Source organism: Engystomops pustulosus, chromosome 5 (genome assembly GCF_040894005.1).
Source record: "Engystomops pustulosus chromosome 5, aEngPut4.maternal, whole genome shotgun sequence".
In the NCBI taxonomy this organism is placed as follows: Eukaryota; Metazoa; Chordata; class Amphibia; order Anura; family Leptodactylidae; genus Engystomops; species Engystomops pustulosus.
In genome coordinates, this window is record NC_092415.1 from 141,982,312 (window position 1) to 141,995,934 (window position 13,623).

The following is a 13,623-nucleotide window of genomic DNA, read 5'->3' on the forward strand; positions in this document are numbered from 1 at the left end:
ATAGGTTATTGTATGAAAATTGATGGAAGCACTTGGATAATGCCCTTAGGATGTGAGATGTAGGTTCTTGATACAGTATCATGGAAATGTTTTTGTATCCTTCATGAGATCGTGTTACAGTTTGGGGGAATAGCTTTTATTTGATTTAGTTAAAAATAAACATTGTTATTATTTAGGTCACATAGATTAAAGTTTAAGTTATTGGTTGTCCTCTCGCTTTATCTGCCAAATTTCCATTTAATTTCCCAAAAGAAAAAAAAAACCTTCCTTATCTTCCATTACTTTCCATTCTTTTCCCTTCTCATTGTAATGGAATGCTTTCTAAACAGGAAATATGGGACGTGAAGATTTGTTGAATTCTCTACCACTCCTAAGACATCAGGATATGACACTGGATATAAACAAAATATTTTAATCCTGCTAAGCTCTTTACAGTCAATACTGTGGAAGTAAACATGCATGAAGACAGTTTCCCTTTTAGTCTAAGTGCATTTATTGACCGCTCAGAAAGCATTACACCTAAGACCTGACCTAGCACTGGCTTCCCCTGACATAACAGTATCAAACACTATATGAAAATGAAATTAATTAAAATGTTATATATCAGATTATTGACAAGTAGAAATTAAATTACATTTTGCAAAATGGCCAACAAAAGACTTTTGTTTTTAGGTATTACAGATATTCTTTATTCTGCATATACAGTATAGAAGGGACTTTATAAAGACTCCCATTTCATGTGTTTGTCTTAATGGGAAAAGAACAAATTGGTGCGTCTGTGCTGTCTGCGCGCCACATAATAAAAGCTTTGCGTGCTATGAGCTGGTGAAGATTTGCACTGTAAGAAGTGGATTACAATCCTGAATTTATTTGGTTACATGTTGACCAAACCCCATTTAAGATTTAGTTTTTATGTATGTTAAGATAATAACTAAAGATTTTTCTGCAAAAATCATCTCACCCATGAGCTATGTTTGTTGGATATCATTAACTTGAATGGAAAAAAACTGTAATATTAAGCAGTTTTTGCATACTATGTATGTAGCCTTAAACAACCTCTTAAAGTGTTTAGGCACAAAGCTAATTGTGACTGTTTTGTTTGAGTCCACTATCCAGCCCTGAAATAATCGAAAATAATAGATAATTGCAATTAACTACAATTATTTTCCCCTTTTTCTGCCACTGGCATGGAGGGGCGTGAAGGGGGGACGCGGCTGGCGGGGAGTGGGCCACTGCGAGTCATTCCTGCATGTGGTGAAATATATGTGAAAAGTTGCCGTCTGTGATTATTACCTGGTATAGAAATAAGGCCCCTGCCGGATACATCATGAGGCCGGAGCAAAGGGTCCGCCGGGCCATCATACTTCAGTGCTTTCTCTTGTAGTATTATGAGGGTATGCTGCACTAGAACCTTTGCTTGAAAGTATAGAAAACTGTTCTACACAGAGTGCAGACAGGTCCACAATACAAAATCATAGGAACCCCATGGGCACCCTTTCATTACATGCTCTGTAAACCTGCATTATCCATATTTACAGAGATCCCAAATTACAAAGATGATGGCCTTATATGTTCATATGGAGTAAGATCCTGCTCTCTTGTGACATATATATTCTTTCCAGCTTACTACTAAGCTTATAATTATGGCAATGCAACTTTTCCTAAAGTTGAATGGCTAAAAAATAAAGAAATTGGTACTTAAACAAGAAGATAATGGACCTTAGTAAGCCCTCCACAAAGGTCACACATGCCAACACCTGTGAGCCTGTGGAGATACTGTCACCTTTCAATAACTTTAACAATTGAAAATGCTTACATTTCTTTTTCTATTTAATTTTTCTGTTTTTTTTTTAGAGTAGCAATCCAGACTTCTATGATTTACAGATGTCTAATATAATAGTATGAAACTGAGTGATGATGAATATTACACATGTCCATTTATACTACAGCTAGTAATACTGGAAAAAAAAAAAGTTTAACTACTATATCCAGCGTTCAAGAATATTTTATGCACTCCCAGCTAATTAGTTAGTGCTGTAATTTTATCAACGTCTTTATGTTTTTACTTTTAATAACAATTGATTTAGTGAAAAATAACGTCATTGCTAACTTCATTCCAAGTTATTGAGATTCAGACCAAGATATGTGTTAGAAAAATAAATGATGTATACCAAAGAACCATCCAATTTTTCTTCAGGTTCTTCAGTGGACAAAGTTCAAAAGTTTTAGGGTGCGGTATTTATCCAAATAATTTCCTTCAAGAGCAGATTTTCTATATCCACATAGTCTGCCTGCTGTCTCTTTGTTATCTGATGAGATGGAAAGATACAGTTTAGCTTATAGTAATTGAATGCGGCAGGATCTATAAGGGTGATAATACTGCACTAGATGTAAAGGTGCGTTTATTGCCAACAGTAAATGAGGAAATTCGCCTTATGGAGAATCTGTTTACATTGGGACATCTGGAGAGCCTCAGACGCTGGCCTTTCTCCAGTCCCTGGGATTCATGAGCTACTTTGGACTGCAGTAAATAGCTCACTTTTTTGCATGATACAGTTTGTACCACTAATTATCCAGTGATAGTATAATGCTACCAAGATTGTTAACTGGATCTCATTTTCAATCTGTAAAAAGACAACTTCCAAAGCTAAGGAGTAAAAGCATTATAAATCTTTCTAGAAGACTGTAAGAGAGGATCACATTTTTTGCCTGTTTTTTCCTGATGTTAGGAGGTAATGTTAGGGTGCAATGACCAAAATGTAGTCTTTCTGTTTGTTTTCATCTGTTGTGTGCACATACCAAGAGTAGGGAGTGTCGTCCAGTTGCCACCTGTAGTTCAGCACAGGTTCTGGGTAGAATAAGGGCCTGCAACTCTTTCCTTGTCTAGACATTTCGTCAATGTGTTTCACCAGAAAGTTTTACTTACCCTACTCCTACACTTACCCTATTCTAACACTCACTGTAACACTTGGGTCCAGATATTGTTAGTACAGTGATTGTTTAAAGTTGCATAAATGAAATACTTACAAACTTTTTAGAAAATGTTGTCTTAGTCACTGTCTTGCTAAGAGTAACTAAGGTGTCAGACTACATAGAAGCTCTTTTCAGAAAGGCATGCATCCTATCACAAAAGCAAAGTCTCCTACCATCAGATTTGAGACCTAATTAACATTATAAGTGCGATTAAACAGCAATAAGGAAAAAATTACAAGACCAGTAATGACCTCAAACAGTGTTATACCTCATGTGCACATACTGGACTACCGAATGCTGTAAAGTTGTTGATTGTTAGATTCTAAAATCATACAGTCATTTTATTTCTAAAAAACAGACATAAAATATGATCCATTGTAAGTTGTAATTGGTTTCATTGGGGACTTTTCATTTATCGTTCACTGGCTTATGATGAAACCCTGCCCCGGCATGGAATTGCTCCAGAGCTAGCGACCATTCAAGCTCCCCTTTACGCACCTCTACAATCACTTAATGTGGAAGTGGCATAAAAGGACAAATAATCAATACCTGGTGGTTTGCAAGGCATTGCAATTATTTCTTGGCTTGTACACCAGAAAACTGATAAATGCCCCCATAGTCTGTAAGCTCCTTTGAGCAGGGCCCTCACTCTTATTGTTTTATATGAATGTGTTATTACTCAAAAATGTCTTATTTTGTTTATATACATATCCCACAATCTGTAAGGTGCTACGGAATATGATGGAATAAAGATTTATTATTATTCTGATGCTGCACAAAAGTCTGATCCTATCATATGTTAACAATAATGCAGTCCATAGGATAAAGCAATAGCACAAAAGAGAATTACAATATAAACAATGCATACAGACCATCGAGGCCGATCCCCAACGTGTTTCGCTTTAAAGCGCTGCATTAGGGGTCCAGTCTTACGAATTGTAATTATCATGCAAAATTTGTTTGTGTGTTTGTTTCTGTATGTTGGGTATTGCTTATATGCTTTATTTAGGTTACAGATTGGGAACCTATGTGTTCTTTTAATAGATGTCCTGCTGATTTAATTTGGAAAGTTTGTCTTTCCTATTAATTTTGAACTTTATTTTATATTTGTATTATAGTCTCAGAGATTACCATATGTTTGTAAACTAAAACCATATAATTGTAGGTATTTTCAGGTTTCCAAAGAACAGTCTAGCTATAGATAAGGAAATGCTACTATTTTATGGCAGTTCTTGTGTTTCTGTCACTATTTAATGAAGTACCTTTAAACACATTACTTGCGGAAATCTTTTTTGCATATATGTGAAATGACATACAGATCAGAAGTTCCATATACAATAATATGTAAATGTGATCACTTGATATCCCTAATAATAACTTTCCTTTCTGAAGCTTTAAACAATTAGAAGTTCTGAAGAAAATATGTTAATCCAGTCCATTGGAGACTTCACTTTTTTCCACCATCTACAAATCTCATTTACATTTAGTAGTAGTCAGTAGTTTAAGGGTTGATTGTCTGGCTTCCATTAATTCTCTTTTTACTCTCTGGTCATGTTATATTATAGTAAAGAGGAAATCCTATTTGGGTGTTTTTTATTTTATAAGCAATGCAAATGATAAAAGAATCACTTTTGCTTTTACATGAGTATTCGGAGGATACTCTGACTCCAAAGACATACAGATAGGGAATTCTGATTGTAAACCTTGCTAAATAAAGTGACTGGTGAAGGCTGCAGAATACAATATGTTGGTGCTATAGAAATATAGAGAGGATTAAAATTGTATATTAAACATTGAAGAGACATTTTTCTAAAATACCTGTTCCTCCTTTTCTTTATAATGACCACCAATAATTCACAAAAAGTGTGCCCTCAGAAAAAGCATATCCTTAAAAGCTCAGCCATTGACAATCATAATGTTTTCAGTAATGCTGCTTGTAACATTGGCATTTTATGCCGGATCAACATGTGTGCCCTCTTTCCCCATTGAGGTCTGTCACCTGGATGCTCCTGGGCATAAAGGGGTTGGCCACTTTTCAATAAGTCGGTTCCATTAGACATATCTCTGCATGTATGTGTCTTTACCTTTGTCTCCTTTGAGAACTCCAGCCTTTATCTATTCTCACCATGCTGCCCACAGTACACTATTTCCTATTTCTCACTCCTTCAGTCTGTCCTAATGGCGTCACCCACTGTGCCTCTCTCAGAGTCCATCTCACTGACAGACACAGGGAGAGGGGGCAGGAGGATTAGTTATAATCTCCTGATGCAGGTCCCCCCTATTCATCAGAGACAAACATGCAGAGACAATGGGGCAGATTTATCAAGTGTCTGAAAGTCAGAATATTTCTAGTTGCCCATGGCAACCAATCACAGCTCAACTTTCATTTTGTCAGTGCTCATGAATATTTTAAAGGGAAGCTGTGATTGGTTGCCGTGGGCAACTAGAAATATTCTGCTTTCAGACACTTGATAAATCTGCCCCATTGACTATGTAACAAACATCCACAGACAGTTTACATACAGTAATAAATTAAGTATCAAGGATGTTGAATCTGTTGATGAACATTAAGGGATTGTTATTAAGGCAGTAAAGGCACATAGACAATTTATGTAAAAGAGTGGCCAGCCCCTTTAAGTGCAAAGTGTTAAAGAGCCAATGATCTCCAGTGTATTGCCCCTCCCCAATCAGTACACACTTCTGATGATAAAATACACTTTCCTCCAGTGGGAGATGCCAGAGCATTTATAGTCCTTGAGAAAACATAACACTTTCAAAAGAAAGTAGAAAAAATAAGCCGGCTCACCCAACCATTAGACCGTCCTAGTTGTCCACACTCCGTGGGGGTCCTCTGGTGCTCGGATAACTATTCATAGTCAAGTAGAAAATCCAGGGAAAACGCGAGAATGCCGGCACTTCAGGAAGAACATCACAGGGTGCGGTAACAAAGTGTTGTCTTTATTGTTTAAAACGCCATGACACGAGGACTGATAGGTTGACGCGTTTCGACGGAGACCGTCTTAATCATAACCTGCCAAACGCTATCTGAGCTTGTTCCTTTTAAACTATGCGGTTGTCACGTGGATCGAGTCGCGCCCCCGAGTCACATGACAGAACTCCTCCCACCTTAATCACATGACCGGGGACGCGGCTCGAGAATGCACAGCTCAGATAGGTAAATACATACTTAAAAACTAGTATTACATAAAAACATTTTGGCGAATCCATTGGTATCAGTTGTTTACAATGTTTACCAAATGGGTATCAATAACTTTGTACAGAGGGAACAACCTATGATATAGCGGAATAAAATATAGATATAAATAATTCTTAATTTGGATCTCATGTTACACATATATAATATATCATTCAGAAAAAAACCCCCTTACGCTTATATCATTTGGGTTATCAGAAAGAATATAAAAATAATAATGTGCTATGATCTGCTCTTTAATGACATTCCTAGGGGACTTAAAGGATAAAAGGAATTGGCGTTAGAACGTGATACAGTACACATAGAATGGCATATGAACCCAAATATATATCTCATGTGTTCATTGAGCACTAGGTGTTGTGTTTTTTGCTTATATGCATATCTTACATATCTATGTGCTCAAAAAGCCTGTGATATATAACCATAATGTCAGGGTCTTTTGAACTCATAAAAGTGTGCTGAAGGTTTTTTAGATGGGCCACATCGGGGAGTATGACAGGGAATGTTGCATGAAGTTATCTAGTAAGTCAGAATTATGTCCTGTCTCTTATTCATACCCTGTGGGGTTCTGCTCTCCATTATAAAAATCCAGTAACTTTCCCTGTTTATTAATTTCCTTTTCATATTGCCTCCTCTAATCGGTTGACTGACTTTTTCAAATCCAGTCCATGTGAAAAAATTTGTAGATTTATTATGTGACTCTCTAAAATGCCTAGAGGCTGCTGATATTCCTACTGCTTCGTTGGTAATATCTGATAAATGACGACGTATTCTAACCTTAAGGGGGCCTGAGGTGTGTCCTATGTATTGGATATTGCACTTAGTACATTTAATGGAATATATAGCATTACATGTGTTGCAATTAAGATATGACCGGATAGGGTAACTTTTATTGGTGGTACTTGATGTTATATTTGTATCTGTTGCGATGTAACTACAGGCTTTGCACTGTATGTGTCCACATTTAAAGCAACCTTTGGTGTTTAACCACGATCTACTGGAGTTCTGACTTCTAAATAGACTGGGTGACAAGGACCCACCCAAAGTGGGGGCCCTCTTCGCCACACATTTAATGCCATTATTTAATATGGTATACAGAGTTGGATCCTGTAACAAGATTGGGATAAATTTTTGGATAATCCTGGTTATTTCTTTATACTGTCTGCTGTATGTTGTGGTAAACACTATGGGAGTTCCAAAATTATCTGTGTCTGGAGTATTGCTATTTTTATCTTTATGTTTATGCTCTTTATCTTTCAATAAATCTTCTTGTTTCATGTGTTTAATCTTACATTCCGCTTTCTCTATATTGTCTTTTTTGTAACCTCTTTGGTAAAGCCTGGATTTAAGATTAATTTTTTCTTTTTCAAAGTCATCATTATCTGTACAATTTCTCCTCAGTCTTATTAGTTCTCCGTATGGTATGTTCTGTGTCACATGTGGGTGATGGCAAGATGAGGCTAAGAGAGTAGTATTTCTCGCCATTTCTTTCCTATAGGGTATGCTTCTGACTCTGTTATTCTCCCCTATTAAAGTGACATCTAAAAATGGGATGGATCTACCCCCAAACATGGATGTAAATTTCAAGTTCATGGGGTTATCATTGAGATAACCTACAAAGTCTTTGAAGGATGCTTCTGAATCCCTCCAAACCCACACCAGGTCGTCTATGTAACGGCCAAACCATACTATAGACGCCTGGTGTGGGTTGGATGATGAGAAAACATATGCCTCCTCCCACTGTGACATATAAATGTTAGCAAGGGAGGGGGAAAATTTTGCCCCCATTGGAGCCCCCTCCACTTGCAAATAATATTTCCCATCGAAATAAAAAAAGTTGTTCTGAAGTAGAAAATTAGTTGCCAAAATGATATATTCCTTTAAAGCTGAACTATACGTGCTGTACCTATCCAAGTGTCTCCGTAGGAATATCAGTCCCAACTCATGAGGGATAGATGAATACAGGGCGGTGACATCGCACGTGGCCCAGCTAAAACTTTCATGCCATTCAAAATTTTTCATGATTTGTAATAAATGTTTGGTGTCACGTAAAAAAGACGGAGTGACTCTGGTAATCGGTTGAAGGAAATGGTCAAGCCATTCCCCCAGCCTTTCACCCACTCCCCCGATCCCGGCCACTATAGGTCTCATAGGTGGTGGAAATACATTTTTATGGACCTTGGGGAGTGAGTGGAAGACTGGAGTGACCGGGTCCTCTACATATAGGAAGTCTCTTACCCTCTGTGAAATGATGCCCGATGTTAACCCCTTATCTAAGATGTTAAATAGACGTTTCTGGACTAGGTTAGTGGGGTTAGACTCGAGGATGCGATAGGTGTTCCCATCCCTAAGCATATTTTCATTGAGAAGTTTATATAGGGCGGCATCCATAACTACTATGGCCCCCCCCTTATCTGCCGACCTAACGACAACATCAGGATCCTCTTTGAGTTGTTGTAAAGCTTCCTTCTCGCCTTTACGCAAATTCTGATGTGTGTGGTGTGAATCCCTCTTTTTTACTTTCTTATGTAGTGTGACAAGTTCTCTTTCTACTATGTCCTGGAAATTGTCCAGGACAGGGACACGGGAGTTAATGGGATAAAAGTCTACATTAGAAGTTTGATATCTACTGTTGACTGAATCGTTAACTTCACATTGTTCACATGTTAGTGATCTCAGTGTCAACATGTTTCCTTGTTCTTGGAAGGAACCCACATTCACATCAGACCTCATCAGATCTGCTATATAGTCATTATGTTTATTGTTCGCTTGTTCTGGGCTATCAATTTGACCCGCTACATCAATGTCAGACACTATTACATTGCTAAAATGTTTCTTTAACGTGATGTTTCGTGCTAGTTTGTTGATGTCCAGCAGGGTGTTGAACAAATTAAAGTCCACTGTAGGAGAGAATTTTAGGCCTTTGGCAAGCACTCTTAGTTGGTCTTCAGATAGGATCCTGCCGGATAGGTTCACCACAGACTCTGTCATTTGGGCTTCTTGGCCCGAGTTTTCACTCCCATGTCTCCTGTGTTTCCGTCCCGATCTTCTAACCCGTTTTTTGACGGCGGTTTGTTGTGAGGTCTCAGGTCATCTATTGATTTGGATTTATTCATAATATTTTTATTTGAGTTTTTTGGTCTGGCTCCGCTTAAATCTCCTTCTTTTTGAGTCGACATCTGGTTAGAGGACAAGCTATCCATAGAATCATCCGTATCTGAAAAACTCACTCGAGGATTATAATTTCTCCTCTTTCCTCTCTTGTTACGTTTTTTTAAGATTGATCTTGGTGTGTTCATATTGGTGTGCGTACCCTGCTCATATCGTTTCCAGACATAGACTTCATTGTTGCGATAGTCTATGATATCGCGTTCGAATTTCCTTCTTTTTGTCGTAGTGATGGTATCTTCCAATTCTTTCACTTTCTCCTCTATGGCTGATGTTTGTTGTATAAATATTGATTCTGGTAAGTTTTTTTGAAGTGAATCACGCACTTCATTGATTTCAGTTTTGACTTCCTGCAGGATTGTTCGTTCCTGTTCCACTATAAGGCGCATCAGTTTTATTGAGCATTCGCTCAGAACATCATGCCAACTGTCCAGGAATGATTTGGAGTACTCCGTGGTGGGGAATTTTTTGATTCTCAACCCTCTGGGTATCATATTTTTCTCAATATATGAGCTTAGTGTCTCGGCATCCCACCACACTCGAGCCTCCTTTTCACTCAATTTTAACAGTCTGTCCCATTGTACAAAATCTGTGGACACTGAATCTGATTCTGGGGAGCCTGTATTGAAAATAGCTGCCGCTCTATTTCTTCTGGTGTCATTCGTAGAGGTATTATGGCTCCTCACTTCTGTGTCCACTTCCTCGTGTTGTGACATCTTGTCTTATTATATGTTTATAAAAAACAATGAAAACGCATGTGGTCTGGGAATTACGGGGAGACTGCGGCTTTGGACTATGTTGTGTCACAGAGAAAACATAACACTTTCAAAAGAAAGTAGAAAAAATAAGCCGGCTCACCCAACCATTAGACCGTCCTAGTTGTCCACACTCCGTGGGGGTCCTCTGGTGCTCGGATAACTATTCATAGTCAAGTAGAAAATCCAGGGAAAACGCGAGAATGCCGGCACTTCAGGAAGAACATCACAGGGTGCGGTAACAGAGTGTTGTCTTTATTGTTTAAAACGCCATGACACGAGGACTGATAGGTTGACGCGTTTCGACGGAGACCGTCTTAATCATAACCTGCCAAACGCTATCTGAGCTTGTTCCTTTTAAACTATGCGGTTGTCACGTGGATCGAGTCGCGCCCCCGAGTCACATGACAGAACTCCTCCCACCTTAATCACATGACCGGGGACGCGGCTCGAGAATGCACAGCTCAGATAGGTAAATACATACTTAAAAACTAGTATTACATAAAAACATTTTGGCGAATCCATTGGTATCAGTTGTTTACAATGTTTACCAAATGGGTATCAATAACTTTGTACAGAGGGAACAACCTATGATATAGCGGAATAAAATATAGATATAAATAATTCTTAATTTGGATCTCATGTTACACATATATAATATATCATTCAGAAAAAAAACCCTTACGCTTATATCATTTGGGTTATCAGAAAGAATATAAAAATAATAATGTGCTATGATCTGCTCTTTAATGACATTCCTAGGGGACTTAAAGGATAAAAGGAATTGGCGTTAGAACGTGATACAGTACACATAGAATGGCATATGAACCCAAATATATATCTCATGTGTTCATTGAGCACTAGGTGTTGTGTTTTTTGCTTATATGCATATCTTACATATCTATGTGCTCAAAAAGCCTGTGATATATAACCATAATGTCAGGGTCTTTTGAACTCATAAAAGTGTGCTGAAGGTTTTTTAGATGGGCCACATCGGGGAGTATGACAGGGAATGTTGCATGAAGTTATCTAGTAAGTCAGAATTATGTCCTGTCTCTTATTCATACCCTGTGGGGTTCTGCTCTCCATTATAAAAATCCAGTAACTTTCCCTGTTTATTAATTTCCTTTTCATATTGCCTCCTCTAATCGGTTGACTGACTTTTTCAAATCCAGTCCATGTGAAAAAATTTGTAGATTTATTATGTGACTCTCTAAAATGCCTAGAGGCTGCTGATATTCCTACTGCTTCGTTGGTAATATCTGATATCTTGATCTAGGAGTTTTGTTTTCATCTTGCCCTGACCTGCAGTCTGTGCTAGTTATTATGTCTGCTACCTGGCATGACATACAATGGGGCACATTTACTAAGGGTCCGTCAGACGCATTTCCGTCGGGTTTTGCTAATTTTTCCGTTGTACCCTGAATTACCCCGGGTTTTTGGCGCACGCCATCGGATTGTGACGCATCAGCGCCGGCTTGCATGCGACACAAATCGGTGGCGTGGCTGTCAGACAACCCGACTGATTCGGACAAACCACAGAGTTTAACTTTCAAAATTTTGTCGCAAGATCAGCACTTACATGCACCGGCGGACCTGAACGGGGAAGCGACACATGCAAGAAATTGGATGCACGATCTTAGTGAATCGCGGCAGCTCCGAATCCTCATAGGACATTCCGTATCAGTGGCGTCAACGGGAAGGGTAATTAAAAGTGCCCCAATGTTTTATTCTGTATGACACCATCCTCCCATCAAGTTGACCAGCCTTGGATACCCACCAACCAACTAAACTTGGAGTACCTAGAGATGGTAGAAACCTTGTGTCCTTGTCACAGCAAAGTTCAGATCCCTGTACAGAATTTTTAGAGTGAATACCAATGGGAATATTTGGGCAAGGGCCTTGTATTTGGCACATAGCCAGGTCATGTGACACAATGGGGACATGTATCTTTATTTCTGCTAAGTCCATTGTCTTATTTTTGCAACTTTTGTCTTTTTTGTGACTTTTGTTGTCGTACACCATTGTCTACACCTTGTGCAGTATATCTTTATTTTCCAGATAACTTTCCAGAGGATTTTCCATGTGACTTATCACTTATATATCACTTTTTGCTTATTTTTTATTTAATTATTATTATTATGTTTTAAATGTTGAAAGTTTAGCACATTTTTTAAAAAATTCATACTTTTTTGCATTTACATTTTTTGTTTTTAATTTATTTGTTATTTCTAAGGGTAAGGTCACACATGGCGTTTTGGTTACGTTTTGGAATGCATTACAGCAGCTGAGGAGAGGTGATTTGCCTAATTACATTACTGTTATCACATTTACAATGTGTTTTGTAAATGCTGATGTTAACAGTAATGTAATTAGGCAATTCATCTCTCCTCAGCTGCTCAATTATACACAAAAGTAAAAAGAAACTATGATACAAGTCCCCTAGTGGGTCCACAACCCATTGTTTCTTGAACGGTCCTTAGCTCCTGCATGGAAGAAAGCCACCACTCAGGCTCTTGAGCATGTATAGGATGCCAGAATGGGAAGTGTAGAATGTGTAAATGAAATGTTTCTACTACTGTGTTACTGTGTTATGCAAGGGCTTTGTAAAAGTTAGATATCCAGGAAACTCTTTAAAAGAGTTCCTTTTGGCTTTATGGTGATAAAATTTCAATTAAAATCAACAGTTCCATAGGATGTTGTATAAATGGGTAATGCAATTTTAGCAAAAATGATTATATTATACCTACCATAACATTTATATGCAGTTTAACTGGCAACTGCTACCAAAAAAAGATGGACCAAGGTCCATGGGCCAATGACATCATAATGGAATTGTAAATTAGAAAATATGACAAAACAGATTAGATGGGAAATATAATTTCAAACATGCATGCCTTACAAACAATTCATAAGGAAATCACTACTGATCCAAGCAACAGGGAACACCTTCCAGGTCAAATACTGTACATGGTCAGTGCTATAACTTGATAATTCCTGTAGCAACTGATATCTGTTAGTTAAAACCTGTTTATCCTGCTTTCATATGGTCTTTATGACTTGTGGCAGACTTTAGTCATAATTGTATTATTTGAAATGATTCTTGACTTTTACATATTGTCAATGTTTCTGCTCTTCACCCCGGGGAGGAATACTTTGCCTATTAACTATTATTTTTCTCCCTAGTACATTCTTCTAACTTCTAGCTAAAATATACCTTTGCCTGCTGGTGGTGTAGCTTTTAGTCTTTGGGACTAACATGAATAGTCTGACATTAACTGGAATATGCTACCAAAAACAAAACCTATTACCCTAGTTTTTACGCAAAACATAATTTTTGCGTGACAATATAGAAAATATCAACAGATCATAAAATAATCATTGATCAAATCTACAAAACTCTCCCTTTGCTCTCATCTTGCTCCCGTCTATAACTCTCTACCACCAAGAAGCTGTTGTAAATTATATGATTAAATTCTATTAACGAAGCCAGATGGCAGTCCCCATAATTAT